At 35.1% G+C, this 11,269-nt stretch overlaps 1 long non-coding RNA gene across 2 annotated transcripts; it reads right to left on the minus strand.

The window, feature by feature from the left end:
* Positions 1 to 5,293: 5,293 nt before the first annotated feature.
* LOC130470208 (uncharacterized) lies at positions 5,294 to 6,001 on the minus strand. 2 transcript variants are annotated; one of them, XR_008930136.1, is made up of 4 exons: positions 5,948 to 6,001; positions 5,668 to 5,809; positions 5,448 to 5,567; positions 5,294 to 5,346 (listed from the first exon to the last, which is right to left on the minus strand). It is a non-coding gene; the product is annotated as an uncharacterized lncRNA (long non-coding RNA). The 2 variants fall into 2 exon arrangements; XR_008930137.1 differs by having other exon boundaries at positions 5,954 to 5,997.
* Positions 6,002 to 11,269: the final 5,268 nt, after the last annotated feature.

An 11,269-nucleotide genomic window follows, 5' to 3' on the forward strand; every position in this document is an offset into this window, starting at 1 on the left:
GCACCCGTCATCGAGAGAGAGTCCACTTAATAAGACCGTAGGAGGTTCCACCTTAAAACTATGGCAATAAGTGGAGTAGCCCCTTGGCATTATTAAGTGATTAACTCTCTTCTCTTTTGTCAATGTGAGACTCTCACACGTGATGTTTCATGGGTCAGATCTTAACACTTCCCCTCACGTGTGAGGTCCCTTTTCAATAAGGGTCGCATGTGATGTTTCATGGGCCAGAGTGTCTTTATCACTATCCCTCACATGGATCCAGTTCAGTTGGCCCAGAATACAGTACAGTAAAGTCCCAGCTGTGGGCCTGGATCTGATACCATGTCAAATTAATTACGTTAAATTATTTCCTTGATTATATTTCACAGTAAAGTTTGTTTAAATTATATATTACAGCTCTAAGTTATGGGCTCTAGGGTAAGCACATTAAATACAAACGTAGCCTTAAAGCCCAAATACAATTGCTAAGCCCTAATATAACTAAGTCAAACGCTACCCGCTACGTCAAACGCTACCGCCGAACACGCCTTTTTTGAACTATCTCCAATCTACGGAATTTCATCTACCTTTTTTGTTTCTTAATAGATGAATCATATTGATTTTTTATACTATTTAGGATTTTTTGGTATTTACTACCTTGAAAATACACCACTTTTGTATTTACTACCTTATGAAAATTGTATTTTAAATTACTAACTTAAAGTTCCAATTTTTTTGTATTTACTACCATTTTACAGTTTTCTCATTTTAAAACTGAGATATTTCTTTCGTTTCTTAATCATTTTAAGTGATTCAAAGCCCATTCTTCTCATTTATGTGTAAAGACTCCATAGGGATCTTGCTTTTAAAATTTTGTAAAAGGTAAAACGAGTTAAATATTATTTGTAAAAGTTTAAAATATATATGAATTATCAAACGAATTATTTAATTTGTAATGTCGTTCTCAATGAAATCCCTATAGAGCAAGGAGTAACGAACTTTGAATACAAACTTTTGTATAAGGCGGTCTTTCTTATAAGACCGCCTTGTTGTCACCAAGCTGTCATGTATGAGCTGAGTCAGCGTTTTTTCCCCCCAAAAAATATATTTACATATTTTCCATTTCTTTTTCATTTTTATTTTCATAACCCTAATTCTCTCTCCTCCAAACTTCTCTGACCCTCTCTCTCTCCTCCAAACCTCTCTGACCCTCTCTCTCTCGTCCAAACCTCTCGGCCAATGCCGGTGATAATCGGGTTCCAATCTTCGAATCGTGTAGCAATTCGTAGGAGCAAACTACAAATTTTGGCTGACGGAGGAGGCCAGTTTCTGGAGAATCAAGGTCGACGGCGGAGGATACCGGCGAGGCGGTTAGGGCGGAGGTGAGAATTGTTCACTCGGCTTCCATCTGTCTCCTTCATTTCTCCTTCATTCTTCATTTAATTTAGTTAGGGTTTTGATTTTCCTTTTTATTGTTTAGTTTTGTTGATTTTGTAGATTAATTTTGCCGGAAAGATGAGAATGTGGTGGCCGGCGAGCAGCGGTGAAGGGAGGAAGGAGATCGTGCGATGTTCGGGAAGAGGAGAGGAGAGACCGAGGAGGTTGCGCGATGAGTCGCCGTGGCTGCTGCTGCTCCTCGTCGGACAACCTGGTTAGGAAATTGCATGAGGAATATGAGGTGTTCGTTATGAGGTGATTCTTTATCTTTGACATGTTGACATGTTGATTTGTTGATTTAGATTTGATTTTGTTTTGTTTCGATTGAATTGATTAAGTTTTTCCAATCTCCTCTTTTGATTTAGATTTTTTTGATTTTTGAATTCATGGCAGGAGGAGGCGGATTTGCCATTGGTTGATGGTGGTGGTTGCCGCTGCCGCAAGCAGAGGAAGGAGAAGTCGCGCTTCAGTCATGCGGTGGCTGCGAGGCGAACGAAGCGAAGCTGCTAAGCCTCGCTAGGGTTTCGTAGCTGGAAGGAAGCGCTACTTTGTTGGTCGATTATGCTGTTGTTGGTGTTTAATTTCGTTTTAGTTAAGAATTGTAATGTTTTAGTTATGGTTTTCCTGTATTTAGTTAAGAAATAAATGGTTTAGTTGATTTTTTTTTGAAGTGAATAATTGTTTAGTTAAAATTCATATGATTTTAGTCAACATTTTGGGAGGTTTAGTTAATATTTTTTGTGTTCCATTTGTCGGAGTTTTAGTCGTGGTTTAAGAAGTTTTAGTTAAGAATTATTTTGTTTTAGTTATGAATATTGTCGTTTTAGTTAAGGTTAAATTTATTTTGGTTGAGAATATATTTTTGTTTTAATTAATAATCACTTTTTAGGTTTTTTGAGTTTTAGTTAAGATTTCTTTAGTGTTAGTTACGATTTTCTAGGAATTAGTTAAAATTTTTTGAGTTTTATTTACCTATTTTGAGTTTTAGACAACGAATTTCATGGTTTTAGTTAAGATGCACACTTTTAAACATGCAATTAAACTAATTAGTTAAGTAATGGAATCAATTAGTTAAACATTGAAACCAAGTAGTTAAGCAATATAACCTATTAGTTAAGCTATGAAAACACTAAGTTTACAGATATAAAGAAAGTACTGTTAAGCCTGAAATTCAATTAGTTAAGCAATGAAACCAATTAGTTAAGAATTGAAACCAATTAGTTAAGCAATGAAACCAATTAGTTAAGAATTGAAACCAATTAGTTAAGCTATTAAACCAATTAGTTAATATTTTAAGAGTTTTAGTTAATAATAAGTTTGTTTAAAAATAATAATTATTCAACTCATACGTTTAACTATTTGTCTTTGTACCTTATCTATTTTGTTATTCGATTAGTTAAGATTTTATTACTTGTAGTTATGTTTTACACTAGTCTAGTTATGTTTTACACTAGTTTAGTTAGTACCAAAAAAAGTTTGAAAACTTTATTTTTTTTAAAAAATAATCTAAAAAAGGAATTCGGGAAAAAAAAGTTCGGAAAAAAAGAAATTCGAAAAAAGAATTTCTGGGTTTTTGTTATGATTTTCTTAGGTTTAGTTAAGAATTATTTCGTTCTGTTTAAGATTTTTCTTACTTTTTTTTCTTAAAATAGTTTTAGTTAACCTTTTCTGAATATTTGTTACTCCGTGTATGTTTTTAAGTTTCAGTTATGATTTCAAAAGTTGTAGTTAAAAATGAAATCGTTTTAGTTAAACAAAGAAACCAATTAGTTAAGCACTGGAACTAATTAGTTAATCAATGCAACCAATTAGTAAAACAATGGAACCAATTAGTTAAGCACTGAAACTAATTAGTTAAGAAATACAACCAATTAGTTAAGCAATGGAGCCAATTGGTTAAGTATTGAGGCCAATTAGTTAAGCATTGGAATCGATTAGTTGAGCTTTGTAACTAACTAGTTAAGCAATGAAACCAATAAGTTTACAGTATAAATAAAGTATTAGTTAAGCCTGAAATCCAATTAGTTAAGCAATGGAACGAATTAGTTTAGCAATGGACCCAATTAGTTAAGCAGTGTAACGAATTAGTTAAGCAACGAAACCAATTAGTTAAGAAATGGAACCAATAAGTTTACATATATAATGAAAGTATTAGTGAAGTTTGAAATTTAATTAGTTAAGGCCAAAATCCAATTAGTTAAACAATGGAACGAATTAGTTAAAACCATGAAACCAATCAGTTAAGCTTAAAATTCAATTAGTTAAGCACTACAAATAATTAGTTAAGCAATGGAACGAATTAGTTAAGCAATGGAACAAATTAGTTAAAACAATAGAAACAACTAGTTAAGCATTGGAACTAATTAGTTAAGCATTGGAACTAATTAGTTAATCAATGGAACAAATTAAATAATTTACAAATATAAAGTTTGTTACGCCTGAAATTCAATTAGTTAAGTAATGAAACCAATTAAGTAAGCAATAAAACCAATTAGTTAAACAATGAAACCATTTTAGTTAAGCAATTGAGATTTTTTTTTTTTTTTTGGTGTGTAAAAGAGGAATAAGACCCGGAAATAAACTAAACGGCATGATGGTCCTCAATTCCATAAACAAAATAATTCTAACTTAAAAACAAATCTAATCTTAACTAGAACAAATTTAATCATAACTAAACGAAAGTTATTATTAACTAAATATAACTCAAGTATAACTAAAACAAAGTGACTTAATTAAATTCCAATAAAAGAAGTAACTAAACCATTACATTTTATAACTAAACATATTATAACTAAAAACAATACATCTTTATCTTTTAACTAATTCCATGAATAACTAAATGAAATTAAAGAAAAACAAGCACATTAAAGCTTGATGAAGCGTCGACGCTTAGAGAGTGCTCAAGAGGCAGACCAAATCAACAATCATCTCAACAACTCAAAGTCTGGCCTCCCAATTTTTGCCCACCTGACAACTCCTTATCCAACCAGGCTGCTGAACTCTCTGTCAGACCAACAGAAGGTGCAGCTAGTGCAGTTCCATGTACTCCCTAACTTTATTTAATGGTGAAGGGTTGTCCAGCAGTTGCCATATTACTAAATCGAAAGGGAAATACGGTTGCAGGATGTTCTCCAGTTTGCAAAGGGAGTAACAAAACTGCAGAGAGAAAGAGCAGCACCAGCAGCAGCAGTACTCATGATGGAGTCGTTTGTTGCCTGATATCACTCGGTCTGTGGCCAAATATAGCTCGGTCACAAACACTATAATGCCGTCTATGCCGGGGCTGCAATGTGGAAGGATCATTATCCATCTTCCTGCCTTGTACACCAAATTGACAGCAACAATGCGTGTAGTTGTAGAACTCTGGGAGTTTGAGGGTGTATTATCAGTTACCAGATTGATAAAACAAATCTAATTGTAATATGTAACTAAAGCAAATTTAATCCTAACTAAACATACATTATTCTTAACTAACATGATATTATTCTTAACTAACTATAACAAAAATATAACTAAAACAAACAAAAAAGAATTATCAGTACAACCCCTGAATTTTACCAGTTCACTAGGTTAGAACCAGTCAATCTCTTCTTGTTGATATTAGTCCACGTTCATGTCTGTCCCAAAATCATTGAGAAATCCCACAACTTCCACAAAGCTTAACTAAACAAATCAAATTCTTAACTAAATATGACCATGACTTAACTAATTCATACTGAAAAATAAACACAACAAAAACATAACTAAATATGAGAAATCTCTTTGATAGCACGGTGGAGGCGACGAATACACCGGTGGTGGTTGGCGGGACTGAAGAAACAATGGCAACAACAAATTAATCATGGATCCATGACTCATCAAGAATTCAGATGATAAACCACCACCGCTACCGCAACTAATCAGAGGCAAAAAAGACCTAAAATCAAAAACCTAAATTCACCTAAATTAATTTCAAAAATTAAATTGAAAAATCAAAATCTAAAATAACTGAAGAATAGAGGAGAGATGAAGGAGAGAGATGAAAGAGTTACCTAATTCCGAGACAACGCCGCCGCCGTCCTCGCCATTTTCAGTTCCGCCAACCTAACCACCACCGCCGTGGATTCCGTCGCGAAGCGATTTCGCTTCACTCTTCATATTCCTTCTTCAGCCTCCCCACCAAAGACGTTGAAAAAAATCAACAAAATTTATCAAAAACCTAACTAAGTGAAGAATATGAAGGAGAGACTTGGATAGAGATTGAAGAATTACCTCAACGGCGACCTAACTTCCGCAGTTTTCCGATCTACATCGAGCGCCGCTACTCCGTGTGGATCTAGGTCTTGCGTCGCCGTCGGCATCTGAAAACCTACTTCATCACTGTTGCTTCGCCACTATTTCAACGGTGGTGTGGCTGTGATGGAAGGAGGAAGAGAAGAGAGAGAAAATGAGGTGGGAGGGGGAGGAGGAGGAGAGAGAAAAGAGAAACCAAAGAGAAGATGAAGAATAGCGTATTGCAGGAGAAGAATGAAGGAGAGAGAAAAAAATCTACTTATACTGCGCGTGAGGCCACGCGCGCGTGGTTGACTCACTCGGTCTTTCCTACACGCACCCGTAGGGCGGTCCTACCGAAAAGCTGCTGAACTTTGAATCACATTAAACGGTTAAGAAACGAAAGAGATATCTTAATTTCAAAATGGGAAAAATGTAAAGTGGCAGTAAATAATTATTTTTTGGAAGTTTAAGGTAGTAATTTAAAATAAAAATTTCATAAGGTAGTAAATATCAAAATTTCCTACTATTTATTTACTAACTTTGAGCGTATTTTTTTTTTATTAAGGCCCTGTTCGGCAAAAGTAGCGGTAGCGGGTAGCGGGTAGCGGTTCAGTAGCGGGTAACGGTTGGAGTAGCGGGTAGCGGTCAATAGTAGCGGGTAACGGTTAGCTGTCAAAGGTAGCGGGTAACTGATATGAGTGTTCGGTAAAAGTAGCGGTTGATATTATAAAATAAAATAAAAGGTGAAATATTATTTAAAACTTTATTATAAATTTGTCAAACGCTACCCGCTACCTTAAACGCTACTAATTTTAACGTTTGATAAAAGCTACTCAACCGCTACCTCTACCGCTAACCGCTACCTAAATCGCTACCTCGCCAAACACTTACAAATTTTACAAGTAGCGTCTTGACTCGGTCAAAACGCTACCCGCTACCTCAAAAGCTACCGCCGAACACGCCCTAATATGTAAAGACAAATTATGTCTTTCTAACTTTTATTTTGTTAATCTCAATATATATATTCAAAATATCTATCTTTTACATTTTTTGAATACGTGAATTAAATATATTAATGGTCAACGATACAACTATTGTGGAGCGGAAGAAGTATGTAGTTTATTATTCATGTGATCAAAGTTATCAAACCGTAAATTAGAAAACTTGTTATTTTAAAGTGCGGTCTTATTAGATTTATAAAAGAACAAAAAAGTTCTTTTTTTATTCTTTAGCACAATAAGAGAATCACATAATAGTTAATAATAATCACTAATTGGAAAATCATTAGTATTTCTATATTATTGTTGCTTTTTAAAATAACAAGAAATTTTTTATTATTCAATGTGGTGCAATATATCTTCCATGTATAGACTAGGCGAACATAACAATTAGGGAAAGTTGTAACTGAAATTGGCTCATAGTGATTTAACACGATGTGTTAAAGCTACTCATTTTCGAAGTTTTGCGAAAAATGTCATCTATGAAACTAAAACTATTTCCGCCTTGCAATAATAATATCTGCCTATTTTTCCAACAAAAAATAAATAAATAAATAAAACTATTCCCATCCACCACCCACTTAAATATTCATACAATTATTAATTATACATGTCTAATATGCTAATAACCATTTTATCCGATCCGTCCCAAGATCCACCTCACGTCACTAATTTAGAGTTATAATACAAACTTTTATGTAAGGTGGTCTTACTCAAGAGACAGCTTTGGTGTCATATAAATTAAGCAATGAAACCAATTAATTAAGCAATCAAATAAGTCTTTCAGGTAAGGCGATACTACTCAAAAGTTGCCGGAATTATAATGCTACAAAAATAATTACTATGTATAAAAGAGTATAAATAAAATGAATTTAATGTCCTTTTTGTTTATTTACTAAATTTGGGATTTGTGATATATTTTTTAAATATTACATTAAGTACAATAACGAAAAATTACATGTAGTATATTTAAGATTAAAAGACTTCGGGGCGAGCACACCTTAAAATCCACACCCGTCCCATCTATCTATGCCGGGTACGATTTTTCTCCTCATCCTTACCTCATTGCCCGCCAAACTTTCATCTATTCCCGCCTAGTTGGGGCTGATACGTGATGGGTCTCCCACTTAGGCTGCGTTGTCTTCGCCGGATGATACTTGAACTTATTTGAACTGAATTTATCTGAATTCATTAACCGATAGAATTTGATTAAACATGATTGAAACTTATTACTCTTGATTTTTAAAGAGTAAACTCGAAAGAGTCCACTTATAAGATCTGATTTAAACTTATTAACCTAATATGACCTAGTGCGCGCAAACTTTCTAAAACTTATTTTTGTAAATTAAAGAGAAATCCCCTAAACCCATACTACTAATTAACTAAGGGTGTCAAATCGGGTCATCGGTCGATTACTTGTCGGGTATAGTCGAATAATGTAGTTATACTGGGCTATTTTGCTTGTGCAAATTGAATGTGTGAATATTTTTTTCAGGTCACTTCAATTTTATCAGAAATCGATTGGATCAGGTCAGTTTTTTACCGTCTTACTACTAATATCCCTATTACTTACATCTAGACCTGTCAAACGGGTCGGTCGGGTCGGGTTGTAAAAAATTATTTTCGGGTTCGGATTGAATCGGGTCGGTCATTTTCGGGTTCGGGTTTACAAATGCTTGTTCAAGACCCAGAACTTTCGGGTTCGGGTCGACCCAACGGGTTGAGAGATTTTAAAACGCGCATTATATTTTCATTAATTTAGGTGATAAATATACAAAGTATTAGCAGAAATTAACAAATTTTCCTACACAAGTTTATATTTAGTCAAATTCAACTATAAAATGACGTATAAGTATAAATAAAATCATATTACACACAACAATAGTAAAAACAACGTGCTTATTATGCTTAAATTTTCTCATAATCTCATTTTTTAGTATAAATACAATGATTTTCAATCGGTCGGGTCCAAAACGGGTTCGGTCGGGTTTTGACCCATTACTTGTCGGGTTGCTCGGGTTCGGATAAAATCGGGTTACGGGTCACAAAATCTTGTTCAGGACCCAGTATTTTCGGGTCGGGTTCGGGTCGGTTTTCGGGTCGGGTCGATTTTTGACAGGTCTACTTACATCCTTCCCAATATCCATAGACAAAAAAACAGATATTCAGATTTGATTGGCTGGCCAGGGCAAAAAAAGGAAGATATTAATGGAGCCCAATTTGCACTATACGAGAACCAAATGCCCAAACAAAATCGACAACACATGAAAATTTGTTGGGCTGATTGGCCCATTGGGCCCATTTATTTTGGAAGTTATTTAAAAGAGGATTGTCTACAATAAGACAACAGCCATGTCTAATCAATTATACCTTTTCTGCGCAAAGATCCGATTATTATTCATTCGTGTTTTCAATTCCTAGCAATTTTGATTTTTTGTGTAGCCCTAATTGACAATTTTACACGTAGATTTGTGGCCCCACAACACAAGCATCAAGCATATCCCTCCAAAAAACCCAAAATATATGCATACACAAGCATTTTGAATGACTGCGCGAAAAGGGCATTAATTATAAAACTAGGTCGGAGAGTAACGCAGTTTAGATGATGTACAAGTGTACAACTGTACAAGTAAAGATGGTCGTGGACCGGGTTGGGCTTCGGGTTGCTCCCACGGGTCGTGTGCCTAATCGGGACGAGCCTACGTCAGGCCCAAAAAGTTAAAAAAGGGCACAGGCCCGGCCCAAGCCCACGGGCTTTCGTGCCGGGTCGGCCCATCGTGCATAAGGCTAATTTTACTAAATTTAGCGTGCTTTGTCGTGGCGGGTCGAGTCGTGCGGTGCCTTGTCGTGCTTTTTCCAAAAAATTAAGGCCCAGGCCCGACCCACGATTTCGTGTCCGTGTTGGGCCGTGCTTTTTCGTGCTCGTGCCGGACCAGGCTTTTTTCGTGCCGGGTCGGGTCGGACTTCGTGCCGACCCGGCCCACAGCCATCTTTAGGTACAAGGATGCACGTTGAATAACATTCTATATCAAAGAAACACCAGTGTTTGTGTAATAGAACATGTATATATATTCTTCAGGTGATGATAAAGGTCGTATGTTGAGTATTGGATATTGTACACCTAAGGAATATAGTGCTTGTGTAAGGAACAAGGTATATATATATATATTTTACAGGTGATGATAAAGGTCGTATGTTATAGTCTTACGTGTCACTCTTTTAATGGTATCACAAGGGTAGACCTGTCAAACGGATCGGTCGGGTCGGTTTATAAAAAAGAAATATATTTCGGGTTTGGGTTGATTCGAGTCGGTCACTTTCTGGTTCACGTTTACATATGCTTGTTCAAGATGCAAAACTTTCGGGTTCGTGTCGGTCCAACAGGTTGAGAGATTTTATAACGTGTGTTATGTTTTCATTAATGTGCATAATAAATATTAAAAATATGCGTACAAATTAACAAATTTCCATACACAAGTTTATATTTAGTCAAATTCAACAATAAACTGACGTATGATTCAAATCAAAATCATGTTACACCCAACAATAGTAACAATAATGTGTTTAGTGCGCTTAAATATCCTCATAATCTCATTTGTTACTATAAATACAACAATTTTTCTATCGGCCGGGTAAAAAATGGGATCGGACAGGTTTTGACCCATTTGTTTCCGAGTTGTTCGGGTTCATATAAAATAGGGTTACGATTCACAAAATCTTGTTCAAGATTTTCGGGTCAGTTGCGGTGGGACGGGTAGATTTTTGATAGGTCTACACAAGGGTGTCACATAGTCCGAGTTTCATCAAATTATTTTTACTATCAGCGCCATACTTTTACGATGAAAATATTTAGATAAGGTAGTCCATAGAACAAGAAGTAAATAAATTTTATTATATTATTGTAAATATATATATTTCCTTTGTATATTAAAATTTTAAAAATTGTAATTACAATATAATAATATATATTATGGAATACTAAAATAAAATAGTTGCGAAACAAATAATATATAGAGGTGGTAAGTTACGACATTTATCACCTTGTTATTCTTTTATCCCAACGACGTGTACTTTTACCTATAGGTTTGTGTTATTTTGATGCGTAGTGAACATTGTGAACTATTGTCCATAGTCCGTGAATTGAATATCATAGCCAGTTATATAGTACTCCCTCTATTTCTTTTTGATGTATCCATTTCAAAAAGTGGGGAGTTTTTAAGAAAATTGGAATCTTGGTTTGTATTGGTATAAGTGTAATGATTGAGTGTAAGAAAAATGATTGTATGTAAGAGATTATAATAAAAACAAGAAGAGAGAAAATAATAAAGAAATAAGGTAAGAGAGAGAAGTGATAATGATGGGTGATAAAGGAAGTGAGAGAGTGGGTATATTTTTTTTGGTGTACCATCCGGTTCACCCTTAGGGCTAATCCGGATTCGGGGCGAGTTCTGAGTGGATAGGTTCCATTCCCCTCCCAATTGTTGTTGCGGGGGATCGAACACAGGTCCTCCCTACCAAGTTCAGCCTCAATCACCACTGAACCAACAGTCAATTGGTCGAGAGAGTGGGTATATGGGGAAGGGAAAAGAATTAAATAATAG

The sequence above is a fragment of the Spinacia oleracea genome, chromosome 3 (assembly GCF_020520425.1).
Source record: "Spinacia oleracea cultivar Varoflay chromosome 3, BTI_SOV_V1, whole genome shotgun sequence".
Lineage (NCBI taxonomy): Eukaryota > Viridiplantae > Streptophyta > Magnoliopsida > Caryophyllales > Amaranthaceae > Spinacia > Spinacia oleracea.